The sequence below is a fragment of the Caretta caretta genome, chromosome 8 (genome assembly GCF_965140235.1).
Source record: "Caretta caretta isolate rCarCar2 chromosome 8, rCarCar1.hap1, whole genome shotgun sequence".
NCBI classification, from domain to species: Eukaryota; Metazoa; Chordata; order Testudines; family Cheloniidae; genus Caretta; species Caretta caretta.
In genome coordinates, this window is record NC_134213.1 from 10686807 (window position 1) to 10712767 (window position 25961).

Consider the following 25961-nt stretch of genomic DNA (forward strand, 5'->3'; position numbering starts at 1 on the left):
GCCTACTAATGTCAGTCAAACTGAATGCTGCTCAAGAAAGTCCAGTAAAACCTGCCATCCTTTTAAAGTATTACTCATTAAAAACAAAAAAAAGCTAGGGATAATGAAACCAAAGTTACCTCCAACTCAGAAGAGCAAGTGTACTCAAACCTCCTCCTCTGCATGGCTAGCATCCTAATCATATGCTATGAGATGACAATCAGCGATTAAAGGCACAGTGCCCGAATTAAAAAGGAACAGGATGCCAGGGCTGCACAAGAGTCTGTAATTCCTTCCTTTCATCACTACACACAAGAATAGGCTCGCACAATAGTGTAAATGATAAACCAGCTGGTACTGGAGTTAACCTGCTAGCATGTCATTGCTTCACAGTATGGATTAGATCTAAAGCTCAAAATCAAAAAAGTAAACACTCAGTTGTCAAGATCTGCCCAGCCCACATTTCTTAGGGCTGGAGTCAGTGCCTATGCTTACTCACATTAATGACCACTTAGTTACATAAGGAGTCCACGGAAGTCAGTAAGCGCTCACCAATATGGAGAAAAAGTTCCAAGGCTTTTGGTGTCCTGTGTTTTTCTTCCCCCCCCCCCCCTCGCCCTCATTCCATCATTTCCTCCAGGGCAGATTGGCAGAGGCCCTGGGGGTTTTTTGCCTTCCTCTGCAGCGTGGGGCACGGGTCACTTGCTGGAGGATTCTCTGCACCTTGAATTCTTTAAACCATGATTTGAGGACTTCAATAGCTCAGACATAAGTTAGGTGTTTGTTACAGGAGTGGGTGGGTGAGATTCTGTGGCCTGCGTTATCCCAGGAGGTCAGACTAGACTATCATAATGGTCCCTTCTGACCTTAAAGTCTATGATTCTAGGATTCAATGAAAGGCAATCCAGGGACTTCGGATTTGCAAGGACTGATGCTCTGTATGTTCAGCACTGAACAATCCTCTGCTAGACAGTATAGTTAGTGGAGCAACTGTGCAATAAGTTTTCAGAGGGGTTTACTCTTTATTCGGTCTCAAATGGGTTTATCATCTTTTTTGGTAGCACATCATCCAGGGTAGAGAAATGAGTGGTAATAATTTGCACCATGCTTTCAAATCCGAATCATGATTCCTTAAACTGACAAAAGAACCAGGAAGGTGCACTAGACTGAAATAATGGAAGATGTTTCCTTATGCACATCACCCCTTGGAAGAGATGCAGATGCAAAACTGTCTGCTTTGTAACAGCTCACTGGGAGGCTTCGTAATGACTGCAGTAGGTGGGAATCCACTGTTGACATGGAGGAATAAATATTCAAGCGCTGTGTGACAGATATGGCAATTTCCTGCAATATCCTTGGGAGATTTTATTGAGTTTAAGTATCTTTGGAGTCTACTGTATTAAGAGAATGTGGTGTGTCAGGCTCTTTGAAGCCTCCTGCTGGAGGCCTCACAGTCCTACCACACCCCACCCCAGAAAAGGAGCAGTGAAGGTGAGTCTTCCAGGCCCGCCTGGAAAAGCTGCCGGGAATCAGCCAATCAGAGCACAGTAGTCTCAGATAAAAAGGAGCTGCAGAGGCTAAGATCAGTTACTGACTGGAACCAGAAGGGTGAAGACGGACTGAAAGGCTGTGAAACACCACAGGTAAAGCGATTGGGGAGCAACCCTGCTCATGCAGGGACAGGATGGGACACTCTCCAGGCACAGAGGCCTGGGACAGAGACTCTTGATTAAAAAGGGGGCAGAGAATGTTACAAGTTCTCCAGGCAAAGAGGCCTGAGAGAAGACTGAGAAGTTAGGACAGAGAAGGAGAAACTCTCCAGGCATGGAGGCCTGGGCGATACCCTACTCAAACAGGGGACAGATGGAGAATCCAAGAAGGTGATGGGACAGAGTGGGAAGCAGCTCAGGGAATACAGCAGTAACAACTATTAAAGAAAGAAACAAGTGGCTGTTATCTGTAGGGTCCCTGGATTGGGATCTGGAGTAGTGGGTGGGCCTGGGTCCTCCCACTGGCTACTGTGGAAGGGGCCTAAGCCCCAAGGCAGCAATAAGACTCCATACTAGAAACCCAAGAAAGGGGCTAGACTTTAAATAGGCCTAGAGACAGGGCTGAAGACCACAGAGAGGGCCAGCCATTTGTTGGATTGTGTTACCTCAGAAGGGTTTAATCCATTTTAGCTATTGTGTGATTTAGCTGGAGGGCTGATGAGGGCAACAGCTGACAGGGGGCACTGTGAAGAGAGAGTGCAGACTTGCACCCACCCATCAGGAGGTGCTCATGAGAGGTAAGTGTGCACCGACAGAGAATGGTTTATGTATTATTGTGGGATGAGATTGTATGTAATGTCTCCAGGGAAGAGATGTTATGTGTGGCCTGGGAGTTCAAAGGACTATACTGAAAGTGTGCCAGATAGGAATGGACTTTTGGGACAATAAGTGTGAAGTGAATTTCCCGGGGACTACCAAGGGAGAAGTTAATGCAAATTCCCTATCTCCAGTTATACAAAACCCAGCCTTTGGGAGTTACACCCTGAGGAGTGTTCATTACCTCTCTCAGTGGTTCCCAGACTTGTTCTGTCGCTTGTTCGGGGAAAGCCCCTGGCGGGCCGGGCCAGTTTGTTTACCTGCCGCATCCGTGGGTTCGGCCAATCGTGGCTTCCAGTGGCCACCATTCGCTGCTCCAGGTCAATGGGAGCCGCTGGAAGTGGCGGCCAGTACGTCCCTCGGCCTGTGCTCCTTCCAGCAGCTCCCATTGGCCTGGAGCAGTGAACCGCAGCCACTGGAAGCCACGATCGGCCGAACCTGCGGACGTGACAGGTAAACAAACTGGCCCGGCCCGGCCCGGCCCGCCAAGGGCTTTCCCCGCACAAGCGGCGGAACAAGTTTGGGAACCACTGATCTCTTTTCCCAGAGACTTGAGATCAAAGGCTCGAGCTGTAGTGTAAAAAAAAAACCAAAAAAAAACCCAAAAAAACAAAACCTGCCCAGCCTGTGTTATGGTTCTGAATCTGAGACAATTATGAACTCATAACCTTGGAAAACCCAGTTGTGGGTCTTGTAGGACTGTCTCCTACCAGAGACCAAGGTCTGAGTTGACGTGACCTCTGGTAAGCTTTCTGGTATGCATGTAGGTTCTTTTATTGTTTTAAACGTATTTTCTCTGTAATGGTGTCACCTTAAGAATAAATGGGCTTGCTTATAAAAAAAACATGCAGTAGCCTGTAACTGGGCAACATGCTGTTCATGGCCTTTGGCAAGAAAGCAAAGAGCACATGCTGTCCTGTTTTGGCAGCCTGGCTTGCTGGGAATACCACCATGTAGGTACGGAACTCTGCAGCCTAGAAAAACCCTGCTCAGAAAAGAGGGAGCTGCAAGTCTGCCCACAAGAAGTGATGGAGTGGAGCCAGAAACCTTTAGAGTTGGTGCCCTTGAGGGACCACCGAAGGGGAATGCAGGAGCAATTACCCTGAAACTGTGACACTATAAATCCATTACTGACTTAGCAAAGCTACGAAGTAGTGAAGGGATCCCTTGTTGTGGTAACTGCTCATATCATCTCTGTGGTTCTGAAGCAGCTGTGAGCATGTATTGTCTAAGAGGTAACGGGAACATTCACTGTTAGGCTAGGAAACTATGATAGTTTAGGAAAGAACACAGCTGGGTGGACACTGCAAAGCACTTCTTGAAAACCAGAATTTTAAACTAGTTTAACTCATGACGTATTTTATACCCCTTTTAGGCTCACTTTGTACAAACGTTTGCATGACCATTTCAAATGCTTGTGGGAAGTGCATTTTATGCCTGCACAGGAGGATGCGTGCAAAAAGCCTGTGTCGCTGGCCTTCCCCTTTGCCATTAACATGCTTATTGTTGTCCCAAGGGATGTGGGAATAGGCAAAATCATGAATATTATCTGTTCCAACACCACTGACAGCGTCTTAGTCTGTAAATTTGTCTGTAATGTGACTAAATGTCAAGCAAGCTCTTCTGTAAACATGTTAGAAGATGCTTTGACTTAAAAAGGTTTAAATAGGATCTGACAACACACTCTTGGTTTGTCATCGTTGCTGGGAAGCCCAGTTCCCAGATGTGTGCATTCTGGGCCTCAACCTGCAAGGTCTGAGTGTGTTCATCTTCCCTTTGATGGGGATTGACAGTGCTCAAGATCTCACAGCAGGTGCTCAGAACCTTGCTAGATTAAGCATAAAGCACATTAAACCATATGAATACATATTTGATAACAATGGTTAGAGCATGGTAGTGTGGTTCCCACATGTATAACCCAATGTGGGCCAGTTTATGATACTCTTACTCAGACTGAGTAGAAATACACCTCAAGAAGTCCCTTTGAAATGCATGAGACTATTACTGTTAATGGGAATAAGGATGGCAGAATCTGGCCATATATAATCAATCATTTTATCCAAGGTTGTGAATTACTCTAACAGCCGGGTGATAGTTCCGACTCTGCTGTGTGACCTAGAATAAGGTATTTCACTGTGCCTCATGGTTCCCTATCTGTAAAATGGGCATAATGAGACTTACCTTCCTTTATAAAAGCACTTCGTCTCATTCTTTTATCTGTAGCTCTAAGATAATATACACTGAAGAAAATTTGAGAGAAAATGTTATTAACTACACTTCCCTGATTGTACTAAAGCATGTATTATGTCATTCTCAAATCTCCCTGTGAAACCCTCTAGGTTTTTCCAGTCTTATTTAATTTTAGACTACAATTTTAGAGTATGAATGACTCAGTAGCAGTCATCCTGGACTTCACGCAAAGGGGAAATAAAATATTGTCTGAAGTTTTTACTCAGAAGGAAGTGTAATCAATTTTGAATGCATGAACTAATAGTACGCACCCCTCAGACTTACTCTTTCCCAGATGAAAGCTAGTTAACTGTGGAATCTCAAGGCTAGATGAAAGATAAACAAATTGACTATGGATGATTTTTATTCTCTGTCCTATGAACCAAGTTTGCTCTCTAACATAGAAAGAAAAGGAGTACTTGTGGCACCTTAGAGACTAACCAATTTATTTGAGCATAAGCTTTCGTGAGCTACAGCTCACTTCAATGGATGCAAGGTGCCACAAGTACTCCTTTTCTTTTTGCGAATACAGACTAACATGGCTGCTACTCTGAAACATCTCTAACATAGATTTGTTTAGATGAAGGATTTAACAAGAGACTTCCTGCCCCCCCCCCACTTCCTCTCCCCCAGCTACTAGCTGAAATTTCTCTTACATAACCCAGTAAGTATCATAATGCGGTTCTTAACATTGCTGAAAAACTGACAAATTTAAGTTTATTCCCAAAGTTATTGAAGAATGGCACAAACATTCTGCAACTCCGCTTGTAACAAGTGGAAAATGATCTGTTCAAATACAAAGAATTTTTAAATAAAATGACCTCTGATTCCTTAGGCCCATATTCAGATATCTTTACTCACAATTTGGGGTACCTTTTTCTGCAGATAGGCCCATTAATTTCTCCAGTGCAAAGGCAGTAGCAATGTCAACTCCATTGTTCTGTAAATTTCAGAATGGAACACTTGGTCATCTTGGTATGTAGCTGTGAACAGAAACATGAATTCAACACAAAATGAAATTCGAAAAGGCCAGAGTCAACAGAAAACTCAGTATATCATGAAATATAAAATCAAGGTTTAATAAGGAGCACACATTAATTTCTTATTTTGCATGATTTCAGAAACTGACTTCCAAATAGAAAATGCACAATATTGAAGGAAATTCAGCTTCTAAGAGCAAATTCTTCTCAAATCAGTGGGTGGATTTGGATTCTAATATTCTAGGAACGCCACAGAATTTAAGGCCAATGGGTATTCTGCACTTCTGGAAACAGAAATTGTAGGTGAAGCACACCCTGTAGATCTAAGGAATGAATTTTGCCCCAAATGTAGTAGTTGGAAGATATTCATTTGGATCAATTCTTAATTTTAATGTTTTCATTGCAAGGCAGCATTGCTATCTATGTAAGATTTCAGGATTGTCACTCAGTGTCTGAGACTCCGAGGCCTAGAACATCTGAGTAAGTGTGAAGTGATGGAATCAGCTATAAGCATGGATCAGAACTCTTTGTTCAGACTATCACGAGGTTCAGTAATCCATTGGGATTCATGGCTGCTTAATAGCACCAATTTTTAGGTTCTCAGCCATTTTGACTTTACAAATTATATTTGTGTAGTGTATAGCTACAGTAAGGCACATCTATCCCCTGCCAAAAGGCCTAGATCATTGTGATATCAGAGGTTACTCAACCAATCACCACCCTTACACTCCAACTAATTTGCAATGCAACATTGCATTGGCTCTATGAGGGACACTGCACAGATAGTGGATATCTTAGCCCAGCTGCTACACAACTGCGTGACAGCATGTGCTTTAAGCCTCTAGTATTATATATTTAAAAGAACAATTGTAGCAAGGTTGAGACTCACTGGTGTGGTACCTCCTGCTGGTAATTAGCTCTTTTCCAGCATATGGAGTGCCCTCTGCAGGCTGGTGTCTCACCTGCCAGTGGCCCCATCCCGCTTGGACCCCAGTACCGCTTTACCTGGGGGTTCTGCCCCCAGCAGTACCTTCTTACTCTGGGTTTCCCCTCCCAGGGGAACCCCCAACCCTCTAAACCCACCTTGCCTCCATGGCTACGGCCAGTCATCATCTAACCCCCCACTCACTAGGGCAGACTGCAGTCTGTAATGGCCACTCATCATTGGCAAGGGGGTGGGACCTGCTGCCTTTGCCTATTTCCAGGCTGTATCTCTGCAGCCCCAGTACCTTTGATAGGCCTTCAACAAGGCCTGCAGCCTGGGGTTTTCCCCAGGCTGGAGCTCCCTTGCCCTATTCCCCAGCACCGTGCTTGTTCCAGTACCTGCCTCTCAGGCAGCTAGCCCTTCCCACTCCAGGGCTAGAGTGAGACTCTTCCAGCTCCTGGCCCACAGCCCTCTTCTCAGGGCCAGCTGGGCCCTAATTGAGCTGGCCACAGCTGTGGCTGCTTCCCCAATCAGCCTAGCTTGGCTTCTTTTCCCTTGTTCTCCCAGAGTGAGGCAGCTGTCCCTCTACAACAATATACAATGGATCTATTAGGTTAATGGAAGTTCTGAGGTGATGTCTCTGATGCTCTTCCACAGGCCAACAATACCATGTGGCAACAGTTTTAAGACGTGCAGACAAATGGGGCACTTTTTTTTTATTAAAAGCAGCTAGACTTGATTTCCTATTTTCTGTGGTGCCGGAGTTAAATGTGTTTAGCTTTCAGGTTCATTTTTCAGGATATTTTAGGGGAAGGGCAGGGAGAGTTAATCCTGTTCCTAGCAGTGCCCAAAATGAGATGCAGGGCTGAGTGCTGGGCAAATTGGTGGGGGAATTCAGAAGAAAGGAGTCATCCCTCTGAGGCTGTAAAAGAGATGCAGGACTGCTCCATGACGGCAGCATCAGCCTTGATGGATTATTTCTGCAGGTCCTCATATGTCCCACTGTGAGGGGAGGAGGCACCTCTGCCCATCAAGGGCAGTATATTTCGTTGCTCTAAGTGGATATGCCCAAGTACGTAGGGACATGGGGTACAAACGGAACAGCTGTGGTCACAATGATAAAATATTATGAAATCAACATTTTCTCCTGTGACATGTAATGGATCTCACAAAACTGGGTGACTGGGCAACAGAATGGCCGATGAAATTCAGTGTTGATAAAGGCACATAGGAAGCCATAATCCCAACTCTACATACAAAATGACAAGAGTCTAAATTAGCTGCTCCCCATCAAGAAAGATGTTGGAGTCATTGTGGATAGTTCTCTGAAATAATCTGTTCCACAGGTGCTGACTTTTGTTTTTGCTGGTGGGAGCCTCCCAGGGGCACAACCAAAAGTTTCCTAAAGAGGGGGCCCAGAGAGAGGACCCCTTTCCACTAAGGCACCTGTCCCAGAGCAGCAAAGACAGTGGGGTGCAGGGTGCCCTACAGGCATGGCTCAGCTTAACTCACAGCTTGTAGAGGTCAGAACCAGACACAAGCCCATTTGGGAGGCTTTAGCCAGGGAAGAAAGTGTTGAGACATGCCAGGGCAGGGCATAGCCCTGAGAACAGTCCCATGGGGCTCCCAGCACCCCTGCTCCCTGTGAAAAGCCTGTAGGCTGCAGCTCCCTTCCCTACCACTGCCCTGTCCACAGTGCCAGGACTCCAGCAGGGTCTCCTCCTCCTCCATTTTGGGCTTCTGCATAGCTAGGAGGTTCCCAGCTATGGGCTGCACTGCACTGTTATCTCCGGCATGGCAAGGGGAGGCGGTGGCTGCTGGGTCTCTGTTCAGACCTGGCCAAGGGACTGGGACCCTGCCTGTTATGCCCCAGGAGTCTCCTCAACATTTAAGGATGTTTAGATCCAAGGTTTTGGTTTGGGTCCTCTTCAGTTTGTTCTTTTCCTCATAGCAGTACAATGCTACGGCAAGAGTGCAATACATTTGAACTGTTAATCCCATGCGATTTACTGTCATAAGAATAAACACGGCTAACCTTTCCTGCGTAATTACATTATCTTCCTGCATTAGTATTTCTGAGGATTTACACCTTATTTCATCAGGGCAAAGCAAATGCCACACAGGTCAGTGGTTTTTGTTGGTTTGTTTTGCATGCCTTTGGTAGTGTCTGTGATGGCTTGACCCAAATTACCAAGTACATATTTTTACCACGTAAACCTTTTCCTATTATTTCACCGTGTTGTAATAAAATATACTAGCAAGGAATTCACTGAGCATTCAGCATATGAAGTGACACTGAAATAATACAATATGTGCTCTTTACTAGTACAAGAAGAAAGCAGATTGTCTGACAGTTTACCTCACAGTTTAGGAAATTAAGTTCTGTTTTATTTGCATGAAGTAATTGTTAGCTAGATGAGAGAACCTGATCTGAAGACACCGTTCAATTCAGCACTGTGACTCAGTTCCTGATAATTGCCACAGCCTCTGCCCCAAAGTGGCTGTAAACAGTCTGAAACAAGACATGACAAGTAGTCCAAACCTTTCTGACGTTTACAAGATGATCAGCAGGATGCATCATCTCACCCTTTATCTCGTGAAAGCTGATGCTGAATTCTTTAAAACCTGGCGCATGGATGCCACTTCTTTATGGTAGGCCCAGAAAGTATGACTGATTTGTTATTTTCAAGGCAAAAAAAAAAAATCAACTGGCTATGACACCTGACTGCTGGAGTGCAGCACAGATTTCAGTTACATGGTTGTATAAAAGTAGAATGGAAAGGGGAAAAATGAACTTTGTGCTTTCAGTGTGAGGTGAGCCATGCTTTACAGCCCTGGCTTTCTTTGCTTTTAGGAGGCTGCAGTAATTATGGGCTATTGAAGAGTACATTAGAATTAGGATATTACGAAAACCTTTAAATTAATATTGGAATATAAAAAGCTGTGGTTGTCCTTTGCTTAGCCAGGTAGAACTGTATTATCTTTTCAGATGTTTTACTCTGCATCTATGGTTTACATTGTACAATTTATCTTGCTTCATTGTAAATGACTCTCCTTGATTAGTGCATTGTAATTGATGCTATAAAGCTAAATGAAGAATTCAAAACCCTGTTGGAACATTGTCCTAGTGAGTAACATGTACAAAGCCAGAGCACATAAATGTAGTGACTGTCAATATCTTCTTGCTAGGTGGATTTAAAATTTGATTAACTGTTTTATACCAGTGCTCACAGCTGTCTCTTAGCACTCCAGTAAATTAAACCCAAACATTCAGTTGCACTGTGGGGAAAACTGCCAGCAAAATGGGTTGACAAAGTGTCTCTAAACTATACAATTCTCCATTGTGTTGTTCATATTATTCAGATAATATTTTTTTACACCAGCATTGTTACATGTCGGTGGCTTATGTCAGTATGAAAGTAATATTATGTTAGATTAGTGTAGCATGAACAAAACATTACCAATCCAATGAAGATATTCTATGGCACTATTACAAACACAAATGCCTTGCTTACCGTCATAAGCTGCATTGTTGTCTGTCTTCAGCAGTAGCTGAGCTATAAAAGGGGCCAGCTAGAATGGTGGAGAATTCCATGGCCCAGATCTTGGGCAACTGGCACAAAGTGACTCTAGAACCAGTGTTGCTAGCCATGGAGGTGTCATGTAAGGTAAGCCTGTAGGGATGTGGAGCTGATTTAAGCAGGGAAAGCATGCCTATGCCCTGCTGATATCTGGTTGCTGTAAAAGGTCACTGAGATTGTTTGCAGCCTACACAAGTTAGAGCAGCCTGAATGCTGTTGTAACTTATGCTGAGGGGGATCAACCTAGTGAACAGCTAGCCCAGGACCGAGGGAGCAGAAATATTGCCTAAAGTCATGTTTGCTAATCCCTCTTGAGTTGCACTAAAGCACTCTTTGGATACTACAGAGAATCTGGGACTGTATTCTTCTTACTGAAAGTATCTTCTTCCACATTCATCCAGGGACGCTTGAACAGGCCTCCTTAAAACCATAAAGGCATAACTCTTTACTGAGGAGCTATGAATACCATCTCCCAGTTCAGCTTTACATTGACAAGGTGGGTCATTCATACATACACAGTGGATAATTTATCTATAGCTCACAAATGTTCCTGTTCTCATTAGAAAATGAGTAACAAGGGTAATGTTACTTGCATCAAGAATGTGTATGGGGTGTGGGGTTTTTTTTTTTTTTGGGTTACTCTTTAGTCTCGTTAAAATCTGGAATTACACCAGGAGCAATGCTCAAGGTTCTAAATCAGAGTGCTTCTTGGAAGAAGGGGCTCCTGAATAACTGCCATGTTTCTGGTCAGAGCAAGAGACTGGGTTAATATCTTTTCTGGCTTGTGGTGATTGTAGTTCTTGTTTAAGATAGCTTCTGAGTGTGTGGGGTTTTTTGTTCTCGTGTCATTTGGAAAGTGCTGTAAATAAGCCTAGAGACTGATGGTTCATACGTGTGTGTGTGTTAAAAGACCATAAAGGCAGGAAATACGACTGTAGTAACTCTTAATTGGTTTCTGTTTTACTTTGACTAACTACAGTAGTCATCCCTCCATATCTTCAGTATTCTCTATTCTTACTGTGGGGAATTCTGAGGTAACATTTAGTTTCCTAAGCAAATCAGAGTTTTGAAGGACAATCATCATCCTGAGATGAGTGAATGAAATGAGAAGTTAGAAATAATGGAAGGAGAAGAGGAAGAAAGAAAACAGGAGAGACTGGAAGTGAAAGTTTGAGTGAAGGGAGGGGCAAGCATTTGTCAAGGCTTCAGTTTTCAAAAGTATCCACTAACTTTGGTTGTCTCCCAGTCAGTTGCGCTGGCAGGACTTCTATAGCTTTCCTTATGGAAATCTGACTTGGCACATGTGCACGTCTGTCTTGGATTAACTTCCATTTCAGTAACGGCCCCCTTATCCAATACTCTTTCTATGCCCACTGGAATGGATTCTGTGCCCTGCTATTTTCACCTTGTACTACTCAGGTGATGTGAAGGGAGATGAGACTGGGGTTTCCTGAGCAATCAGAATCCCTAACAGGCATGGAGCCAGTATTGCCATACTCCTCCTACACCACTAGGAGGGATAGTGGAGAAGGAGCGGCTAAAGTGGTTTTTGTTTTGGCTATGCTCAGCTGCCAGATGATCCCTTAGATATTGTGTTGCCAGATAGCTCAAGTTAGAGTAACGTAGCTGAGACTGGTTTCAGAGTAGCAGCCATGTTAGTCTGTATCTGCAAAAAGAAAAGGAGGACTTGTGGCACCTTAGAGACTAACCAATTTATTTGAGCATAAGCTTTTGTGAGCTACAGCTCACTTCAATGGATGTATTCATCGGATGAAGTGAGCTGTAGCTCACGAAAGCTCATGCTCAAATAAATTGGTTAGTCTCTAAGGTGCCACAAGTCCTCCTTTTCTTCTTGTAGCTGAGACTGTGGGCTGGGTAGAAAATTAGGGAACCAGAACTTTTCTGTCAGCTATCCCCACCTCTGCTCTGCTTTGCTGATCACAATTCTGCAAAGCAGATACTCTGGCTGACTGTGTCTGGCGGTAGCAGGACCAGAAATCTGCATGAAACAGAGGTAATGGGTCACTTTGCTGGTGTGCCACCGCACAACCCTGTCACCTCACTTACTTCAAGCTCATCCGTTTCTGGCAGCCAAGGTTACATTAAAACAGCACTGATGCCACTATAGGAGGAAAACGCAGTTCCAGGAAGTACAATTTCAAAGCCGTGAGCTAGGTTTTAATCACGTCTCACTCTTGTCAGAAGAAATTACATGGCTAAATCCCTGCAAGCTGCTTTGAATAGCTACACCTGAATGTTGAATTTACAGTTATATTTGGGGCAAATCAATAGAATTACACATTGACATGCATAGTGACTACCTGAGAGAGGCTGAAAAGAAAATGGTTAGTGACATTAGGAAAACATATTTTAGATTTTTTTTTCCAGAAGGTTAACTATGCTTCTGGCATCTGGTTGGTTAATATCACCCATGCTGTTCTGGAAGCTATTCAGTACTGTGCAGTCCCTATTACCTTCTATAAGGATGCTGATATTTGAGAGATTGCAGGGAAATTCTGCTCAGGAGTGTACTTCATTGCCTGTGAGACAGTTTGCTGCTAGGCTCAGTAATTGCCCTTTATGGCAAAGCTGTGTCACTTGCTGGGCTAATCATCACTGACAGAAGTGTTCCTGTATCTTCCAGCATGCAGGGGCTGTGGTTGGTTCAGCATCCTCTTACTCTCTCCTCTCCTCCCCTCAGTGCAGCCAGCCACCTCTACTAACTGGTGTGTATGTCTGGGAAGCCTTGTCTGGAGCATTGTGCATCACCAGTCTATTGAGTGAAATGATGCCAGGCTCTTCTCCAGGGTGTATAAGTGACACCAGGCTCCTCTATTCTGTACCCCTCCCCCTACCAGCTCCCCTCCCATTCTGTGCACCCACCATAGGGCCAGGCAGAATCTGCTGGCCAACTACAGCAAATAATTGTCTAACTACCATATTCAGAGACTTGCATTCTGCCAGCTCAGAAGGGAGCCCTTAGATAGACTTACGCTGCCAGAACATCTCTCATCTCACTGGGATTTTTAGTCCCCAGTCAGTGTTTGCTGTGCAGTAAAGGAAAATAGCCAGAATGTACATCAATGTAAAGCAGTCTCACTTATCACTCCTCTCCAAACAGATGTAGAATATGTCCGTGATCTGTGCATCTTCAAGCTGCAATATAAATACCCTGCAGTACAAAATCCAGATACTGGAGGCCCTGATACTGTTAAATATGGCAATTGCAGCTGCCAGAAAAGCCATTTTATGGCATGCATGGCCCTGAAAATCTTAACCAAAGTTTTCCTTTCTCTCTCCAAAACCAAGATTGCCATGCTCGTGCTTTTCTACCCAACTTTGAAGATCTGTGCATTGTAGTCAGAAGCCTAGAGTTACATCAGTAGCAGCTATAGCCTACGGTGCTCCTGTCACAGAGTAAAAAGAAAAGGAGGACTTGTGGCACCTTAGAGACTAACCAATTTATTTGAGCATGAGCTTTCGTGAGCTACAGCAAATAAATTGGTTAGTTTCTAAGGTGCCACAAGTCCTCCTTTTCTTTTTGCGAATACAGACTAACACGGCTGTTCCTCTGAAACCTGTCACAGAGTGAAACCTGCCCTTTGACACAGGAGTCTTTTTCAAGAGAGGCAGTACAGGAATTTTATGCTGCACAGCCAGATAAAGCTGAATCCCCCCAATGAAGGAGGCTTTCAAGGTATTTGTTTGAAAATGGCCAAATGTCACTGGATAAAATAAGTAAAAGAAGGGCAAAAGTCACATTTGTTTAAGGGCAGAACAATGTCTTCTAAGGTATAATGGCATTCTAGGGCCCGGTTATGCAAGATACTGAGCAACTCCTGGGAGGTGCTGAGTACCCAGTCCTCTCACATTGGAGTCAGTGGCAAAACTCCCATATGCTGCAGTGGTTGCTGCCTTTATTTTTGCTGTGGCTGCAGGAAACAGATGAGCTTGGCTACACCAAGAGTCAAGGTCATTCAGCTCCTCCCAGGAGCACATGGTTGGACCAGTGAGAACTGGTACTGTGTGCAGGTGATACCATTCTTGTCCTCCAGAAGAAAAGTTGTGATTGTACAACAGTTCCTTCTCCACTCCTGCCTAATCAATGGAATTATCTTCAAGATAGACTTGCAGTAAGCAGAACCACTGCTAGCAAAGACTTATAATAATAATTAATGCTGCATTTCAAAACACAAGCCAGATCCTCAACTGGTGGAAGCTGCCCTTGCTCTATTGACTAGAATTATGGCAATTTACACCAGCCAAGGATCTAAGCAGCTACAGTGACTTACACCAGATTAGGGTTAGCCCCCCCCCCCTTTTTTTTTTAAACTCAAATCTTAGGTATCCACTGAAATCTGAACCTGAAATCCAGACTACCCAGATTGTGGAGGGGTTTAAAACTTCAATGAGCCTGAGCTACAAAATTTGAAGACTAGATTTCAAACTAATAGCTGTACATTTGCTACCATGGCAAAAATAATTCGGCAAGGCTGCATCTTGTTCAAAGGCTGTACTTTTTACCATCCAATCCCATTGATGCAACTCAGGGAATAAGCAACTACCTCTAACCACTCATCAGAACTTTGTTACTGAACATCCCTTGCTTTTTCTACTAAACAAAACAATTTAGTTTACCAATTGTATGGAAGGTTCAGACTATGCCAAACAATGCTGGATACTATTCTATTTTGAAGAATTACTATGGAATACAGTCCTCTTGGTAGTCACAACTCTTTCTTTAATGCTCTTCTGTCCAATTTAGAACAGGGAAAGGCAAATTGTGAGTCAAAGGAGAATGAAATGTATTTGGCTTTGAAATGCATAATAAATAAGTGCACCATTCCTTTATTATTCTATGACCAGAAATTTCATCAGAATAAAATGAAATAGGAGCCATGTTGAGATATTCCACTATTCACTGCAGGGGGGGTGGAAAGGATGGAATGTTCAATGTAATGTGGTGGGCTGCTTACATTACACATTGGTGCAAGGTAGATTTGGCTTTTCCCACATTAAATATGACATTAGACACATTTCAATGCAACACGAAGAATGACTATAATCTTTCTCCTAATAGATTATAAAACAGATACTTCATTCACACGACAATGGACAAAGGATGTGTGTGCTCTCTCCAGAGCTGCACTGAGTGGGAATAGTAGCCTATATCCATCCTATCATACTTGGTATCTGTATGCTCACAATTCAAATCTGAAAATCAAGGGCATGACAGTTAGGGACTGGTCTAGATTGCCCTCCCCATGGACATCCAAACATATGAGTGAACGGAGGAATTGCCATCTCCAAGCCACATGCAGTTCCGTAGAAAGGGTGCTAGAAATGGGACTATTGACTAGATGTGAAGAGGACTGTGCATTATGGCAACTAAGATACAGCATTATGTGGCCTAATTCTTCACACCACACTGACATGAACATGATTAAGGGTTTGCTGGGCCAGGCTGTCAGAGTCAAAAAGAGAGACAAGAAACTTTTGAATTTACAGAGATCTTCTGCAGGTCAGCTCTGTGTAAGCTCTAAAGCTTGACTCTTACTAACAGAAGTTGGTCCAATAACAGATGTTACCTCAAGCACCTTGTCTCTCTAATATCCTGGGCCCAACATGGCTACAATAACACATTCAAAAATAGTCTATTACTTTTTATAACAGAAAATATAATCAAGTTAAGGTGGCAGATGAAAAAAGGGATGCAAGTCACATGATCACCATATTTAAAAGTGCTCAGCATTGGTAAATTATTATTAACAGAAAAAGATTGGGTGCTCACTGACCCTATGTTTGATCTGTTTTTGTGACACCTGGGTCTGCAAATAGAGTTTTGACCAGCATGATATTAATTCTTAATAGAAACCCTTACTAAGAATACTGATGCTTTGATTGATTCTCCCGTTAAGTATGTGAGTGTGGCATGGATTAGTAGCATACTGAAGAAATTTATTTATGAACTATATTTATATTTTTTCTGCATAATAAATTCATTGGAGAAGAGGGCCACATTCATAATTTTAGTAATAATGTTCCAAAATGACAATTTATGTTCTCTGTTATGGGAGTGCTGCATTCTATTTCATTGGCCAGCATACCCTCTGTATGAAATACAGTATTACAGAATAATCTATTTCCGTAAACGTTGGAGAGTGAATCTGCAAAAAAGCTGTACGTGTCCATAAGCCCAGCATTGTGCAAGCAGCTGCAGCATGAGTTTCATTACAATGCTTCATCAGTGAATGACCTTAGCCTGAATCTGAATGCGTAGGACACTGGGTAATTCATTTCTACACTAAATCAGTGCTCCTTTTGAACTGAATTAGGAATTTGCAATGTGAAAAGGACTAAACTAGGAATATCAAAACCAGGAACCTTCTATAGTTATATTATCAAGGGTAAGACACCTTTATAGCCTATAAATTATAATGCAGTTTTTGGCTTCCTTAGAAAGATTTTGTCCTTATTGAACCAAACAGTTCTCTAAGAGCCCACTCTTGATCCTGTTGAAACTAATGGCAAAACTCCCATTGATTTCAAGGGAAGGATTGCGCTCTACCTGTATGTACAAATGGTGACTGAACACCTTCAAATAAAATTCCTGTCCTTGAATATCTTAACATAAATTCAGATCACAAGGCAGCAGGAACCATAGTTTCCTAACAAAACCGGGATTTAACCACTTAATACCTGAACACATGTAACAAGTATCAATCCATTTTTCTATCTTAAAAGAAAAATAGTGTATATTTGCAGTGATGGTTCTTTTTCCCTATGCACAAGCTGAAAAATCTTGGCTTGCTTCACCAGTAACAAGACAACTGGCAATCAATTCTGTTGTTTCAACAGTTTTTAAAGTATTAATCTGGAAGATACAGTACCCTTTTATAGCTGTAGCTGTAAATTGCTTGGAGTGCGAATTACATGTTGGGACAGATTTAAACCATTCACAGTTAGGAAACTGATACTTTATGGAAAGCAGATTAACTGTTGTAATGCACCAAAAAAGCCAGAAAATTTGATAGAGGCACTGGTACAAGAGGCGAATATAACTCAACCACTCAAATAAATTTGTTAATCTCTAAGGTGCCACAAGTACTCCTTTTTCTTTTTGCATAATTTAACATCTTGGTGGAGGGACAAGAGGGGAATACCGAAGAAACCCACCAGAGTAGACTTCAATGTCAAAAAGGGGAACTTTATGCAAAATGGGGAAGCTAGTTAAATAAAAATTTAAAAGGAACTGTCACAAGAGTAAAATGCCTGTAAGCTGCATGAAAACTATTTAAAAATACCACAATAGAGCCTCAAACTAACGGTATACCCAGCGCTGATAAGTGCAAAGTAATGCACACTGGAAAACATAATCCCAACTATACACGGACAATGATGGGATCTAAATAATCTGGTCACACTCAAGAAAGATCTTCGAGTCATTGTAGATAGTTTTCTGAAAACATCCTCCCTATGTTCAGCGGCAGTCATAAAAGCTAACAATGTTAGTAAACATTAGGAAAGGGATAGCTAATAAAACAGAAAATATCACAATGTCGCTATATAAATCCATTGTACACCCTACTGTCAAGACCATGTGAAGTCCTGGTCACCCCATCTTAGAAAAGATATTAGAAATAGAAATGTACAGAGAAGGGCAGCAAAAGTGATTAGGGGTATGGAACAGCTTTCATGAGGAGAGATTAAAAAAGCTTGCATTGTTTAGCTGGGAAAAGAGACAAGGGGGGTATGATAAAGGTCTATAAAATCATGAATGGCATGAAGAAAGTGAACAAGGAACTGTAACTTACCCCTTCTCATAATGCAAGAACCCATGCAATTAAGAGGCAGTAGGTTTAAAACACACATAAGGAAGTACTTCACCTAATGCACAGTCAACCTGTACAACTCATTGACGAGGGATATTGTGAAGGCCAGAAGTATAGCTGGCTTCCAAGAAGAATTAGATAAGTTCATAGAGGATAGGTCAATCCATGGGTATTAGTTAAGATAGTTGGAGATGTAACTACATGCTCAGGAAGAAAAGGAGTACTTGTGGCACCTTAGAGACTAACCAATTTATTTGAGCATGAGCTTTCGTGAGCTACAGCTCACTTCATCGGATGCATACCGTGGAAACTGCAGCAGACTTTATATATACACAGAGAATATGAAACAATACCTCCTCCCACCCCACTGTCCTGCTGGTAATAGCTTATCTAAAGTGATCATCAGGTTGTGCCATTTCCAGCACAAATCCAGGTTTTCTCACCCTCCACCCCCCCACACAAATTCACTCTCCTGCTGGTGATAGCCCATCCAAAGTGACAACTCTTTACACAATGTGCATGATAATCAAGTTGGGCCATTTCCTGCACAAATCCAGGTTTTCTCACATCCCCCCCACCCCCATACACACACAAACTCACTCTCCTGCTGGTAATAGCTCATCCAAACTGACCACTCTCCAAGTTTAAATCCAAGTTTAAACCAGAACATCTGGGGGGGGGGTAGGAAAAAACAAGAGGAAATAGGCTACCTTGCATAATGACTTAGCCACTCCCAGTCTCTATTTAAGCCTAAATTAATAGTATCCAATTTGCAAATGAATTCCAATTCAGCAGTTTCTCGCTGGAGTCTGGATTTGAAGTTTTTTTGTTTTAAGATAGCGACCTTCATGTCTGTGATTGCGTGACCAGAGAGATTGAAGTGTTCTCCGACTGGTTTATGAATGTTATAATTCTTGACATCTGATTTGTGTCCATTTATTCTTTTACGTAGAGACTGTCCAGTTTGACCAATGTACATGGCAGAGGGGCATTGCTGGCACATGATGGCATATATCACATTGGTGGATGTGCAGGTGAACGAGCCTCTGATAGTGTGGCTGATGCTCAGGGTGTCCCTAAACCTCTGAGTTTCAGAAGCTGGGACTGGATGATAGGGGATGGATCACTCAAATTGGCCTGTTCTGTTCATTTCCTCTGAAGCATCTGACACTGGCCACTGCTGGAAGTCAGGATAGTGGGCTAGATGGATCATTGGTACGACCCAGCATGGCCGTTCTTATGTTATGTTCTTAAATAATAGAATGTTACCACATGTGGATAACATGTAAGAAATGCAGACTGTCAATGGCCTCTGGTGTGTGTGTTTGTGTGAAAAAGAAGTTTTCTGTGGCTGGGGTTTTTATTTTTCCCCGTCTGTGTCTTCAACAAATATGTCATTTATCTTTTCTATGTCTTTGATCCCAGGTGCTTAATGGGAACAGGTAACTGCTTGAAGTTAGGCACATGCTTAAGTGTCTTGCCGGATGAAGGTCTAAATCAGCTGTATTAACTGAAAATATTTTCCAACATGTCTGTCTTATGGCTTGTGTAAGCCATAAAACATTTGGCATAGACAAAGTCACAATGCAATGACTACATCTTGAATTTAGGGATGAATCAAAAAGCGCAAAACCTTCATTTTCCTTCATAAATATTTCAGACATCAGCAACTGAAAACTATATGCTTGGACTATAAGAAACAAAGCTGTAATTGATATCTTTTTATTATAAGATCTCCAGCCTAATTTTGGAGACCAAAGTAGTTTGGATAATGTTTGAATAAACTGCATGTTGTCTAGCTCTTTGCTACTTACTTGGGGGGACAGAGTGTTATATCCACCAGACTGACACTGAAACTTTTCGCATTTACTCATTAACTCTCTTGAGAGAGAGCAATGGGCTGTAGCACTTCAAATGACTATTTTCAGTAGGGGGCCTTTAACATTTTCTTTGCAATATCTCAGGAGGAGATAAATTAACTTGTGTCAACAGTATGTGTAATGGAAGGATTATTTATTCTCTGTAGCTGAATATGGAATTTCTATTTAATGCAGGATCCCATTAACTCATAAATATTGAAGCTGAAGTTATGAACTTTCCATCTAAAGATATGGTGCTGTTGATGTGATGTATGTGCTTCTTTAAAGGCTTCCCTTTGCTGCCCCCCAAAAGGATGAGATCTACCAAGAACAGGGATGTCTGCATGGCATCAGTGGGTTTTACATTTGTGTTCAATTCTGAGTTGCAATGAAGCTTATGGAACCTGAGAGTACACAATGTAAATAGGTTGAAAGTGTAGTTGCTATGCTCGTGTGTCAGTATTTTTGTGGTTTGGCTAGTGTACAAACTGAAAAATAAAGGAAGTTAATAAAGTTACGCGCGTGCTGTGATGGCAGCGCTAGCATTCCTTGCCTGATCATGTTTTTGTGGAGCAATGTCTGTCTCTTCTTTGTGGGAGGCAGCAGTTCTCTGCAATGTCCCCTTCACACAGGCACTCCCCACTGTTGTCTGCAAGGATTGGCTGCCTGCTGTGGGCAGGGTAATGTGTTCTGTAAGCTTTGTTTAGAGACTGACAAAAAATCCAAGTAAGAAAATAACTCTGGATTCGGCTGTCTGTGCCTTTTTAACCAAAGAGGGGGGAAAAAAACCCTTCAAAATGCAAGCTCTTCATTGCAGTGCACAGGGCAGGACCCAGGCCTGGATGCTGGGTCATCCCTGAAGAGCTGCTTGTACTCTGTCCCAGTCTCTCACCCAGCACTGCTCCTGCACAATGGCTGCTGTGTGTGTGTGTGTTAAACTGGCCTGCTGGTGCTTTATTGGTCAGTATTTCCTCCTGGCTCTTCTAGATCACTGGAGGACAATCTTATTGGTCACCCAATCTGAGTGGACTTTCCTTTGTCTGGGAGTGTCAGCAGGAAGTAGGGAAGGCCTGATAGGCCACATCACACTTCTACTACTTCGCTGCCCCTCCAGCAAGCGTGTTCGTGCTGTCAGGGATTAAAGTAGTAAGTTATTGTTAGCAGGTGAGGTGTTCATACACCCTTATTTTAAAATTTGTAATGTTTTCCAAAGTAGCTGGTTTGCCTGGGTAATTGTGTACTTGTGCAGTGGGGGCAGGAGCCACGTTTGGAGGTTGGGGTGCTCCTTTTCTATGCATGGAGTTGGCCTGAGTTTGAAATGAGAGCCAAGCTGAGGAACAAGTGTGTCAGAAGGACAGAATAAAAGAGGAGTTTTCATTACTAGTACCTGACTGGAAAAAGCACATTCACGATGCAACACAGAGCTACGACTGCAGTCCAGTGGAACTAACAGACGTAGCCATTAATGGCTAAGCTTCTATCATACAGTCATGGCATCAATTAATTGCAGAGCTATCGGAAGTTATGGTGTTACAGGTATTAATATGCAGCAATTTCATATTTTTATGCAACTTAACTCTAACAGCACTGTAGCTCAGCTTGAGTTAAGGAGCACTGACTCGTGTTTGGGAGACTTCCAACATGTGTGTGGACTCAGATTCACCATGACTGGATGATTTAAGGCCCTATAATATTGAACAGCATCACTTGCTGGGTAAGTAATGGGTAATGAACTGGACATTTTGTGATAGTCTGTTAAACTTGTGATGATGAAACAGTCTCACATCAATTCATGATTCAACTAAGGAAACCTATACAAGTTCTAATTTGCTTACTCATTTCAAGTCACGATATCTCCCCAATTCCCATTCCCTGAATGCAGTATTCCTATTACCACTATATGTTGTCACAAGCTTATTGGTAGTTGCCCTAGTACTCATGCACTTTGCTTGAAATTCAGGCCTCAGTAAATCTTTATTTCTGACCACTCTATCTTTCTAATGTTTAGTCTTTGCATCATCCTACTGGGATAAAATGTATTTTCTTTGTCCAGAGAGCAAAGAAAACTGTCAGCAAACCATTGCTACCAGACTTGTGTTGTGGGTACTTCAGCATGGAGCTAGATAACATGGACACTACCTTCATCATCCTTACGTGGTGTCAGGTTCATAAATTCAAACTCAGATGTGCAGCGTTGTTGCTGCAAAAATACAATGAGCTGCTGTTTGTCTTCTTTCAAAGGCAGCCTGCAGACAAAGCCCCTTGTTATTATTGACTGTTATCTAAAATTAGAACAACCAGCAATCTCCCTCAGGAGGAAGCTGGTCTTTTCCCTTCCAGAAGAGATCTCTTTGTAGAAGAGGCATTTGAACATGAAAATGTGTTGCTTTGAGAATTTGCTTTAAAGAAATTCAGACAGTCTGAGATACAAATTAAAATGAGGTTTTCAAAAGCTTTGCCAACAAGAGTAATTGACATTTTAGGGAGTTGGAGGAAGAATACTAAATAAACAAAATTCTGAATATGACCGATGAGTTACCCTTCATTGCTATTGTCATGACCAGACAGTCTAGTATAACACAGGGATTCTTTCGTTTGCTCTCTTTCAACCAGAAAGCAATTGTAGCTTGCCCATAAGAAATATGAAGGCTGCTATAGCACCTAGCAGTGTTCCTCTTCATTAAGGGAAACGCATTAGAGATTTTAAATGGTTAATCTGCTTCTGTAAGTGGGCAGGGAAATCTAATATCCCCAGACTTCAGCTTCCCTCCACTTGTTCCAGTACTTAGAGCCACTGTAGGAAAACTTTGGCTGGATCTATAAATAAAATCAATGGCTGGAAATATTTCACTTGGATTAAATTGAATACAAAATATTTAGGTGCAATGATGGGCAAATTGCTTATTGTTTTTAGAGGAACAGCCATGTTAGTCTGTATTCGCAAAAAGAAAAGGAGTACTTGTGGCACCTTAGAGACTAACCAATTTATTTGAGCATGAGCTTTCGTGAGCTACAGCTCACTTCATCGGATGCATACCGTGGAAACTGCAGCAGACATTATATACACACAGAGATCATGAAGCAATACCTCCTCCCACCCCACTGTCCTGCTGGTAATAGCTTATCTAAAGTGATCATCAAGTTGGGCCATTTCCAGCACAAATCCAGGTTTTCTCACCCTCCACCCCCCCCCCCCCACACACAAACTCACTCTCCTGCTGGTAATAGCTTATCCAAAGTGACCACTCTCCCTACAATGTGCATGGTAATCAAGGTGGGCCATGTCCAGCACAAATCCAGGCTCTCTCACCCCCCCCCCCCTTTTCCGACACACACACACACACACACAAACTCACTCTCCTGCTAGCAAATACTCACCAACAACCACATACCACACAACAGAACCACTAACCCAGGAACTTATCCTTGCAACAAAGCCCGTTGCCAGCTGTGCCCACATATCTATTCAGGGGACACCATCACAGGGCCTAATCACATCAGCCACACTATCAGAGGCTCGTTCACCTGCACATCCACCAATGTGATATATGCCATCATGTGCCAGCAATGCCCCTCTGCCATGTACATTGGTCAAACTGGACAGTCTCTACGTAAAAGAATAAATGGACACAAATCAGATGTCAAGAATTATAACATTCATAAACCAGTCGGAGAACACTTCAATCTCTCTGGTCACGCAATCACAGACATGAAGGTCGCTATCTTAAAACAAAAAAACTTCAAATCCAGACTCCAGCGAGAAACTGCTGAATTGGAATTCATTTGCAAATTGGATACTATTAATTTAGGCTTAAATAGAGACTGGGAGTGGCTAAGTCATTATGCAAGGTAGCCTATTTCCCCTTGTTTTTTCCTACCCCCCCCCCAGACGTTCTGGTTAAACTTGGATTTAAACTTGGAGAGTGGTCAGTTTGGATGAGCTATTGCCAGCAGGAGAGTGAGTTTGTGTGTGTGTGTGTGTGTGTTCCTGGGGGTGAGGGGGGGGGGGGGGTTAGAAAGCCTGGATCTGTGCTGGAAATTTACCCACCTTGATTTTCTCACCCCCCCCACCCCCATACACACACAAACTCACTCTCCTGCTGGTAATAGCTCATCCAATCTCCCTACAATGTGCATGGTAATCAAGGTGGGTCATTTCCAGCACAGATCCAGGCTTTCTAACCCCCCCCCCCCACCCCCGGGAACGCGCGCGCGCACACACACACACACACTCTCTCTCTCTCTCGCTGGCAATAGCTCATCCAAACTGACAACTCTCCAAGTTTAAATCCAAGTTTAACCAGAACGTCTGAGGGGTGGGGGTAGGAAAAAACAAGGGGAAATAGGCTACCTTGCATAATGACTTAGCCACTCCCAGTCTCTATTTAAGCCTAAATTAATAGTATCCAATTTGCAAATGAATTCCAATTCAGCAGTTTCTCGCTGGAGTCTGGATTTGAAGTTTTTTTGTTTTAAGATAGCGACCTTCATGTCTGTGATTGCGTGACCAGAGAGATTGAAGTGTTCTCCGACTGGTTTATGAATGTTATAATTCTTGACATCTGATTTGTGTCCATTTATTCTTTTACGTAGAGACTGTCCAGTTTGACCAATGTACATGGCAGAGGGGCATTGCTGGCACATGATGGCATATATCACATTGGTGGATGTGCAGGTGAACGAGCCTCTGATAGTGTGGCTGATGTGATTAGGCCCTGTGATGGTGTCCCCTGAATAGATATGTGGGCACAGCTGGCAACGGGCTTTGTTGCAAGGATAAGTTCCTGGGTTAGTGGTTCTGTTGTGTGGTATGTGGTTGTTGGTGAGTATTTGCTAGCAGGAGAGTGAGTTTGTGTGTGTGTGTGTGTGTGTCGGAAAAAGGGGGGGGGTGAGAGAGCCTGGATTTGTGCTGGACATGGCCCACCTTGATTACCATGCACATTGTAGGGAGAGTGGTCACTTTGGATAAGCTATTACCAGCAGGAGAGTGAGTTTGTGTGTGTGTGTGTGGGGGGGGGGTGGAGGGTGAGAAAACCTGGATTTGTGCTGGAAATGGCCCAACTTGATGATCACTTTAGATAAGCTATTACCAGCAGGACAGTGGGGTGGGAGGAGGTATTGTTTCATGATCTCTGTGTGTATATAATATCTGCTGCAGTTTCCACGGTATGCATCCGATGAAGTGAGCTGTAGCTCACAAAAGCTCATGCTCAAATAAATTGGTTAGTCTCTAAGGTACCACAAGTACTCCTTTTCTTATTGTTTTTATGGGTGAAATTTCAGCTTGGGTCTAACTCACAAGTATTTATATAGATTCTTGAGAGGTTAAAATCTGGTCGTGTCCTGTCATTCTTGACCTGAGAACTTGACATTGAAAACTTTAGTACAGCTCCAACTCAGCTTTGACCTTCAGCCTGCTTCAGGACTCTGAGTATGATCCTGATTTGGCTTGTCTACAGACTCTGACCTGCAGCTTGTCCCTACACCTTGGTTTAGTGTTGCCCTCATCCCGGTCCTGACTCTGCAGCCTTTGGTACCTGTACTTGACCACAACTCCAACCACCAGAGCCTGCCGCCATGGTCTGACCCAGAATGACACTTCTTATGTTCTAAAAATATTTTTATTTGTTCATTTTCAGACTAAGCCCTTTTAGGTGCAATAAACAATATTTACTTCTGTTGCTGTTTATCTTAATTATACCAACTAATACAGAACAAGGAAAAATCTGTTCTGAATTAATATTTTTCCAACACTGACGACTGCAACCCTTTAATTATTCTCCTGGGTCCAGTATTGAAGTTATATTAATAAGCATTTGAGTTCATCCAGAAGTAATAGCTGAACATGTTATTGGATTTAGCATCCCCCTATCTTGTAGATCTGGCTTTACCATATGCTTTATGAGGAACTCATTAATTTTATTCTATCTCACGTAATAGACAAGTCACAATACGAGGCTGAGCTTTGACCTTGTTGTTTTATCCGGTGATGGGAGTTCCCTTTACAGAAGGAGTTGGAAAAGAAAATATTTAGGGCATGAATGTTCTAAATGTGCACATCCTGTCTGAGGAAAAGAGAAACCAGGAAATTTTGATGTTTCTTTTACACTAAGGGATATTTTGAAATGAGAGCGCCCCTAAAAACAGGTCTAATGCCTTTATGAATCTCCTAATAAGTGGGTAAAATGGTAGGGCTTATGCCCCAATCCT

At 42.8% G+C, this 25961-nt stretch overlaps 1 long non-coding RNA gene across 1 annotated transcript in view; it reads left to right on the forward strand.

The window, feature by feature from the left end:
* The first annotated feature begins 1580 nt into the window (after positions 1-1580).
* LOC142073072 (uncharacterized) overlaps positions 1581-25961 on the forward strand; it is a 32417-nt gene continuing 8036 nt past the window's right edge. The window contains exon 1 of the long non-coding RNA XR_012669760.1: positions 1581-1622. This is a non-coding gene — a long non-coding RNA (uncharacterized LOC142073072). The remainder of the gene's footprint in view (positions 1623-25961) is intronic.